This window comes from Podarcis muralis, chromosome 1, assembly GCF_964188315.1.
Source record: "Podarcis muralis chromosome 1, rPodMur119.hap1.1, whole genome shotgun sequence".
In the NCBI taxonomy this organism is placed as follows: Eukaryota; Metazoa; Chordata; class Lepidosauria; order Squamata; family Lacertidae; genus Podarcis; species Podarcis muralis.
The window spans coordinates 55,629,344-55,638,500 of NC_135655.1; the positions used below are offsets into that span (position 1 = coordinate 55,629,344).

The window sequence follows — 9,157 nt, forward strand, 5'->3', positions numbered from 1 at the left end:
CTGCCCTGCTCTCTCTAGGCACAGGTTCATGCTTTAAAGCTCTGTGTCTGAGCGCTTTTTTTTGTTTTGCCCAAGAAAACCTGCTCTTTGATACAGAATCAGAACAAATGGCAATACAGGTTTTCTGCTTGCTCTGACTCAGCAATAAACATTGGGTTTTTGTGGGGAAAGCTGAGGAGTGCTTGGACATGGAACTTTAAAGTGCGGTCCTGTGACTAAAAACATGGCACAAAAGGAAGTCTGGATGAGCTCTAACAGTACAATCTGGTGTGTGTCTTCCCAAGCTGAATTCCGTGATCCCAGTTGCCCTGTCAGTTTTTATAGGATTGGCAGTCTAAATTAGGTTACTCTCTACTTACACTCATGTCAGGAACTGGAGTCAGGGGCAGGCCAGCAATAAAACACCCGGTGTCAGTGAAGGTAACTCCAGTTATAGGCCTTCACTGCTGGTTTCTTTGAATAAAGAAAATGGTTGTCTTAAATAATGGCAGAGATTTGAATAGAGTGAATGTTAGAGGGGGATTTTTCACTGGTGGCAGGTCACAGAAGACTGTGACACCATGAGACCGGTGTAAAAATTAAATAAGGACTTTATTTCAAAACAACAAACAGCAAAGCTTTTGGGTGTTTTTCTCTGCAGGCAGGGTTCAAACTGCAGCTTTTCTCCTTTTGTAGTCATGGCCAGCTGCAACCAATTAGCCCAGAGCTCACAAAAACTGTTCTTAAAGGTACAAACATGTTTCTGTGCAGAATGTCTCCCAACAGTGAATGGGGGTAACATTGGGAGGAGTGGCATTTTCAAGCAAGCTTTGAGTACAAGAACAACACCCAACAGCATCTGCCTCTCAGTGTACATCAATCCCTGCTTTACTCAGATACTGCCATTGTTTAAAACAGTCACTTCCCCCTATTGGTATCTCTCCCTTCTTGCTGTTCTCAGACTTCTCCCTCTTCCATTTCTCAGCTGCTCCATAAGATTTGCATGTGTTTTTCTGCCTTTATGTACCTAGGCAGATAAGAGAAGCCACCTTTCTCTTATCTGCCTAGGTACAGATAGGTACAGGTGTGGGAAGCTACCTCACTTTATCTCTACTGAGAGGGGAACTTAGAAAGGCTACAGCCTCTCATGTTATGATATATGAGGTCTATTGAGACTTCACCATTAAGCCTATAAAACTTGTTCTCTTTTCCATTTCCAACCTGCCTGTTCCCAACCGGGTCAAGTGCTGGGTGGGAGGCACTCAAGAAGTTATTTAAACAGCACAGACCTATATGGCATATGGAACAACAAGCATCCTAAGGCCGTGAACTGTGAAAGCTTCTATACCAGAAGTACCTGAGAATTTTGATACAGAATAATCATGTGAGCATATTTCATTTCTCCCTCTTGTACAATTGTCAACACATATATATCAGTCTAACTGAAAGTTTCGTAGGAGATTGAGGTATGAAAAACTGAAATAATTACATATAAGATCCATGAAAAGGGTAAGGTAAACCACTGGTTGCCCACGTGAAGGGATCAAAGTATGAATGGCAGTAAGATGAAAAGCTTTTGTGTGTTCTTTGTATAGAAAAATTCCCTTAGCTTTATTTTACACAAGAACTTTCAAAAGATCTTCTGTCTGTTCAAAAGAAAGCCTAATGAATATCCTACGTGAGGCCATTTGTGATGAGAAAAGGGTGCAGATTCTTTGGTAAATTCTTCAAGTAGGCTGCCAAGCAATCTTTTGCTTCAGAGTTTGCTTTGGTGGAGCCTTCTTTTGAAGCTACTGGAAGCCTTTATCTCCTGATATTTTTAGTTATATAGATTAGACCATTTGCTGACAGATGCTATTGTTAGTGCCACAGTAATAATAGTGTTTGGCAGTTACATCGTGCATTAAAGTTTCAAGGCTCTATGGAAAACATCATTTAATTAAGTTTCACAGCAGCTTGGTAAATGTTTATAGCTGCATTCCCCTCCTTCCCCAAGAAAGAGAAACTGAGACAGATGCCCCACCACCTCAAAAAAAGTAACTTGCTTAAGGCTATGTAATAATTCAGTAGCAGGCTATGAAGCAGAGTCCAAGGCTATTTGTCCCCATGCTTAGCATCTTGCAAATCACTAAATGCCATATTTCCTTTGACAGGCAGTTATAGCATCTGTAAGCTTGACTCAAAATCCAATTAACTCAATGAAAGGGGTTTTTTTGACAGCACTTAGCTTGGGCCAATTATATCAAAAGAGACCACAGAAGGTATGTGCCTTAAGAGGCTGGCTTATTGCCCAGGCAGGTGCATTCTTCAGCCCTGAGAGAGCACTGAGATGACTGAGACGGGCCACAGCTGTTGGGTGAGATCGGGCCAAATCTTTATTGATGACAACAGGAAATGGAGTTGGCGTGGCAGTAGGACAAGGCTCCCTTCCTGCATTTCACTCAGCCCCTGCTGATGGAATGGCATCTCTATTGGGTTAGGGAAGTGGACAAACCTCCTCTAAGGGAGTGGCCCAAACTTGAACTCTGATGTGGTGCAAGCTAAGGAAGAGGTCCTAACCTGAGCTTAAGGCATGCCTTAGCCAATCCTCCCCTCAGGCCCCTTATGAGGGCCTCCTTTACTACTCAATGCCATTTTTACCAAATTCTACAAAGCTCTATCAAATGTCTAATATTTAAGCCTCAGTTCACTGAGGGAAAGGCAATTATCACAACCACCAACAGGGATGCAATTAAGCTTGGGGGCGGAATCCTTTCCCGCCCCATGAACCAATAACTCTCCAAACCCACCGAAGCTCTAACACTGAGGTAGGTGGGTGGGAAGGTCATAGGGTGAAATAGCCCTGAATTCTCCTGACTTATCACCACCCCTTCCTCTTGGGATTACTTCAGCTTCTATTCTGTCCCTTCATACCATCTCTCATCACCCCAGCTATCCCAATCTGTAGCTTGTTGCACTATGATGACTTTTCCAGAGGTCAGATGTCACCTGAAAATGCTCATGCTACAAGCCTCATTCTGGGCACGTCCTGCACCATTTTATGCATGCCATGCATAATTATGGAAACTATAGTGATGTCATCCCTTACTCACCTTTTCTCAAGTCCCAAATGCTACAACCATCTTGGCTGTTGCTTAGTGCAAACCCAGGTTATCGAGCCTGAGCTTCTGCAGCCACTGCCCATCATGAACCACCATTGGCAGGGTTGACAGCAACAGCAGAAGATATGTTCCATGCTTATGATAATATTTTATTCTCTTGTTAATTGTACTGTTTTAAATGTGCATTTTATATTTGACTTCCTTTATTAATGTTTTCTTTTGGAATGTTTCATATATATATATAATGTTAACTGCATTAAATGTGCATTCTGTAGTTGACCTCCTTCGTAATGTTTTATTCTGATATCGTTAAGAGAATATTTTAGGTTCCTGTTGTTAATTATGTTGCTTTGAACGTATACTTTATATTTGACTTTCTTCAATAATGCTTTATTCTGGAATGTTTTATTTGATGCTTTAATATAGGTTGTAAACTGCTTAGATTTTTTAAAAAATATATATAAAGCAGTATAGAAATGAAGAGGAGGAGGAGGAGGAGGAGGAGGAGGAGGAGGAGAAGAAGAAGAAGAAGAAGAAGAAGAAGAAGAAGAAGAAGAAGAAGAAGAAGAAGAAGAAGAAGAAGTTATCTTCATAGAGGAGTCACTTGATCATTTTGATCCCCTTGATCATTCTGACTACCCTTTTCTGAACCTTTTCCAATACTAAAACATTTTCTTCCCTTTTCCTTTTGCTTACATATGGTCTTACTGTCCTAAAGGGATAGTATCCTAAATGCAGAATCTACATCCCTGTGCTCTTACCTCCAGTGCTAGCTCAGGCAGATGAGCCTCAGTCAACTCTAGCCATTTAGAGAACTGGAACACCACATGGTCCCAGAATATGTATAGAAGCCACCACCCAAAACAGTTGCTCTTGTTCGTGCATAAAGCTGTGTCCCAATGTGGAGGAAAGAATGAGGTTCAGCAGGTTTTCTGATGCTGTTTTTGAAGAGGAGTTGGATCTATTAGAGCTGCTCTGACCATTCCCAGCAATGAAGTTGGTTCAAGGCTGCAGTAGGACTGTACAGTATTAACTCAAGGTACTTCTGGGCTTTGTTTTTGTTTCTGCTGGCACATGAAGAGGGTCACATTGGCACAGTAGTGGCACTATGGGCCTGCCCCCATGTGTTTAACTCCTTTGTGATGATTGCAGTTATATAAAACAAATAGTCTAGAAATAAAGACTTTATAGATGAAGAAGAAAAGCATTCACATTTTTGGACTTCTTTCCACCTGTCAGTCAATCATATTACGTGATTGATCTTCTCATATAAATAGGGATTGAACCTCTAATGACAGATTAAAATAATATTGCTTCCAAAGAACACATAATCCCACTCAATATTTTATAAAACCCCAACTTGGGTAATAAATTTGTTTGTCTTCCTTTCATAAGTGAAGATTTGTAAGGCTATAATGGCACCGGCTTTTCTTTTTCTTTGCATAGATGGCAATTGCGTCTCATATTTTTAAATAATTACATGATCCATCTCCTAAATTATTATTTTTTATTATTATTTGAAAGTATAAAAACACATCACAATTCTTAAAGGCACCCCTACAGCTCCTCTTTACCCTCTACCCTTTCATAGCTTATTGGTATGCCGGAGAGGTTTTGATCGAGACTTTCTGAATTTGATTCTGCTCTCAGGAGCTCTGGATCTCAGCTTGAAGGCATGGTTAATAATGTATTTTCTAAAAAATAATAAAAAGAAAAGAGTAAACAAAAAGAAAAGTCTTGCAGGTGGATTGGTTTAAACTGGAAACAGAGTTCTAGCTATTGGTGCTCATCCTCAACTAAAGCTGACCCACAGTTCTCCCAAGTGATGAAATAACCAGATCATGCAAGCAGTTCTCCCAAGTGATGCTGTTGACATGTTTGTACTTCCTTGGCTTGGAAATTAACATTATTCTCCATGCTCACAAGTGGAGCATGATAGTTGCCTATTCTGTGCAAGTGTCATCATACCAGAGTCTTTTTCCAGCTTCAATAATTAGCCAAGCTGAAGAAGCATTCCAGTTACCTGTAGAGAGGGGGAAGAATCTGCAAACTCAGCTTCCAAACAAGACTCATCTGACCTTACCTCCCAAGCCAGCGTGTAGACTGGATATAGAGAGCCGCTGCCAGTCACTATAAACAATATTGATCTAGATGAACCAATAGTCTGATGACTCAGAATAAGGCAGCTTCATATGTTCCATATATTTTTGTGGAAAGAGTTTAAGCTCCATTCCCACTGTTTTCCTCCCTGCTTCTTCCTCTATTTGAATATATCAGACTGCCTTCTGCTGTCAAGCCATTTGTCTCTTTTGTCCAGTGATGTCTATTGTGATTGGCAGTGAATGTCCAAGGTCTTTCCTAGCCTTAAACTGGAGATCCCAGGGATTGAGCCTGGGACCCTATAGGTGGAATTAAACATAATGCTAAGAGGGTTATGAGTGGAGACAATGAAGTCTGTTCATGCAACAGGGCTTCCCACCCTCTCTTCCCACTGGGTGTCCTTGGGTGCCTCCTAAACCTGTTCTGAAGATCCCCCAACCCTCCAGGGCTGATTTAGATAGTGTGGGTGGTGCACAGTAAGAGGGGAGAAGGTCCTGTTGCACAAGTGGATCCCTCATTCCACACAAGCAACAACGTAGTAGTTGAATATCACCCAGTGCACTCAAACCATGTGCTTTGTCGGCATCGCTGGCTCTACTACTGACATAGTTCTGTTGCTTGCTCCTGCTGAAATATCTGGTGGTATTATTAAAGGACATGAAATTATCAGCTATTGCCTTGAATTGTCTTGTGCAATCTTGCTGCCTCTGCCTATGGACCTTCCTAAGGAGCTGTACTTCTGCCTCAGTGCAGGGCATATGAGTATGAAATATTAGGCAAGGTAGGGCATATCTGAAGATGACAAATTGTTCTGATGTATCATTGACCTTCATTGCTGCTTCTGTTGTGCTCCCAGCTCAAAGAAACCCACAATATAAGACTATCATATTACACACAGCCTATTTGATTGGAGGACATAGTCTGAAAACAAACCACTTAGATCCTTGGTCTTTTCAGGTTCAGTTGCTTCATGTTTTCTGTTAGGGCTCACACTGCACAGCTCAATTCTTCCTAATGCTTTTCCAGCGTCACATCTCACAAGGCTGTGGAGAAATGAAATTGAAGTTTGGCTTCTTTTTTCATATCTAAGAGCAGCCTGGAGATTTTGTGATTTGATCCTCCGGGTTCTGATGTTCAGTGAACCACAGCTCTATTTTCCCAACATCCTCTGTGAGGTTTATAACAAGATGCCAAATATTAGTTGAAAAATTATATCCTGCAACCAAAAGGGGGTGGTGGTGGTGGGGAGATAGAAAGGAACAACAAACAAACAAAATCCACTATTTTCTTCTTCTGCCGTGTGATTTTAGACTGCAAAATCTACCACATCACTACAGGGGACGAAAATTTCAGTTCATTCATATACTTGTAACAATGTAACATAGATGCTAGCTGCATATATCAAGATGGTCGTGGCAGTATTTGTTACCTTGTACGTACTGTTTCCTGAGTGGGTGTGGGGTGAAATGAAAAGATAGCAACGGAAGAACAGTTATAAAAAGAAATAGGTTCTAACCTATTTGTCAATATCTGTTTTTATGGTGATAAACTGAAAAGAAAGACTTTTGGCTGGGCAAAGTAAAAGATAATTATAGAGAGTCAAATGGCCAACATCTTCCATCAACATACACTGAGTTGAGTCTTCCATTCAGTGATCAAAACGGAGTCCAAAAATGATGAGACTAAGTATTATGAGGAAGACAATACTGCTTCAATATGCATCAGAAAGTCTTCACAATTATTCTGTGCTTTGCTAAAATCCTCAGGACTGTCCAGGTGCAACAAATTCTGTGACTTTACTGGTCTTTACAAGGATTTAGCCATCAAGGTCAAATTGCTGATAGCTAACAGTGACAGGTTATGAAAATGGTGCTGTGTTAATAGTGACAGGCTATGTAAAATGGTGTTGCATTAAATTGTTCTGTTTGAACTTTCGGTGTGAAAACTACTTTTTAGCAGGGAGAAAAGTGTTTCACTGTGTGAGGTTCTGCAAAATGGCTACTAGCAGGCTTTAAAAAGTGTGAAATTGTGCGATGGGATTCCTATTCTTTCACACAATTCATGTATTTTTTTCAGCCTTAGTTCCTGAACAGCTTCTCCTAACATGTTTTGTTTTGTTTTTTAGCAAACAAACAAACTTGAAAGACTGAGATTGCACAGTGTACAAATTCTATCAGCTTCAGACTTGGTGATATAGCAGATGAGGGGGGGGGAGCCCTCCCATTGCTCTGAACTGAGGGAGATGAAATGCAACCAAGCAATTGGGCCAACACTGCTGTGCCATGCAACTGTCTTGCTATGGTAATCTGGTGGTTTCCTTACCCACTAGTGCTGCACAGCTAGATTCTCACTGCAATCCTGCATAATCTCATATGAGGGTGTGCATTTGGATATACATTATACTGAAAGTAAATCAGTGTGGAGGAGAACATCTAGTGGTTCATACCCACCATAAGACTTTCAATGGGGTGTGCAATTCAGATGTGTATCCACACTCATAGTCTAACCAACTAGCTAGTGATGTGCAACCGGATCAGGATGAAGGGTGTATTGGTCTGGTTCCTTGGCAACAAAAACTCATGTTCCCTTTCCCTGATATGAGTACTGAAGGAGTTTCATCAAGTTTTGGAAGAGGAAATGAAAAATTGCTGGAAGGAGTCCAGTTTGTGTTTGTATTTGTGTGGTATGTGAAAATGATGAAGAAATGCATACCCACCACAATCAAAATAAGTGATGGCAGCTGGCAGCCCATATTGCTGGCATTGGGACCTGTGATATTCTTCATACTATTCAAATTCTAAATAATCAAAATTGTAGCAGTAGATCTACTTGCTACAGATTTAGTCCCAAATCTCTTACCTTAATTTCTATAATTGTGTGACATGAAAAGGCAACTCTTCCAGGTTTTGATAGAGACTAGGCATTATGAACTGGTTTCTATAAAAAGTTAGGTATGTGCTTGCATTGAATAATACTGTACCACACTATTGCAGCCTATACGGTGTCAACTTGTTCTGATTGCTAGGAACACAGACAAGGCAGTGAAGGTTTGTTGCATATTTTGCAATTTTACTTGCCCATTCACCATTAACTCACCATCTGACTCCAGCCATACTTGCTCCATAGATTTGGCCCTAGGAAAAAATTCTCTTGCTACATAGCTGGGCTGATCTGAAGCCAATTTCATGATGTGAAAAAATATTCTGTTCCAGAAATAAAGACGTTTCATAAGACATTTAATTACAGAAACGAAGGTGCATTGGAAATTCTGGAACAAAAAAAGAAGTCAATCATTGAAAGTGCCCTCAAAGTTTCAAAAACATTTTTTATGTGTTGGCTGACACCTATTATTTCAGAAGGCATAACTACTAAGCTTGAAGATACCAACTGGGAGTATGAATGTGCTTTTGAAGAACCACCTGTCAAGTTACAAATGTGCTCCTTGAAAAAGATCTTTAAAATGTCTTTTGGAACCTAGGCTGGGATAATCCTATCATCAGAAACATGTGATTACAACATTCCTGACATTATTCTGACAAAAATGGGGAGAATAAACAACATTTAACATTATTATGTCACTTTCATGAAATACACAAAAGAAAAGAAAGTTAGAGATCACAGAAGGAAGAAGTGAAAACTAAACTCAGATGAATAATACCAATGGTTACTTCTGTTCCTAGACTGCACCCAATATCAGTGAAATCACTGGTCATTCCAACAACACAAACAAACAAACCCTTGGCATTGAAGCCACCTGGTTCTTCAAACATACAGATAAAGTCAATGACAGAACAGGCTTTTGAGCTGGGTGCTTAAAATGCTTCCATCGCTTAAACACCAGGCAGAAATTTTAGAGCTATGCTAAGTATTCACTTGTTTCACACTATAGTAGCAAAGGTTATTGAAAAAGCAGTTGCCTTGCTGATTGTTCACATTGCTTTGATAAAGTTGAGTCCCCTTTTTGTGCCTTATTTCCT

The 9,157-nt window shown here is 40.3% G+C and overlaps 1 long non-coding RNA gene across 1 annotated transcript; it reads right to left on the minus strand.

The window, feature by feature from the left end:
- Nucleotides 1–4,630: 4,630 nt before the first annotated feature.
- LOC144327495 (uncharacterized) lies at nucleotides 4,631–8,434 on the minus strand. The gene is made up of 3 exons (XR_013392566.1): nucleotides 8,277–8,434; nucleotides 6,114–6,223; nucleotides 4,631–4,774 (listed from the first exon to the last, which is right to left on the minus strand). It is a non-coding gene; the product is annotated as an uncharacterized LOC144327495 (long non-coding RNA).
- Nucleotides 8,435–9,157: the final 723 nt, after the last annotated feature.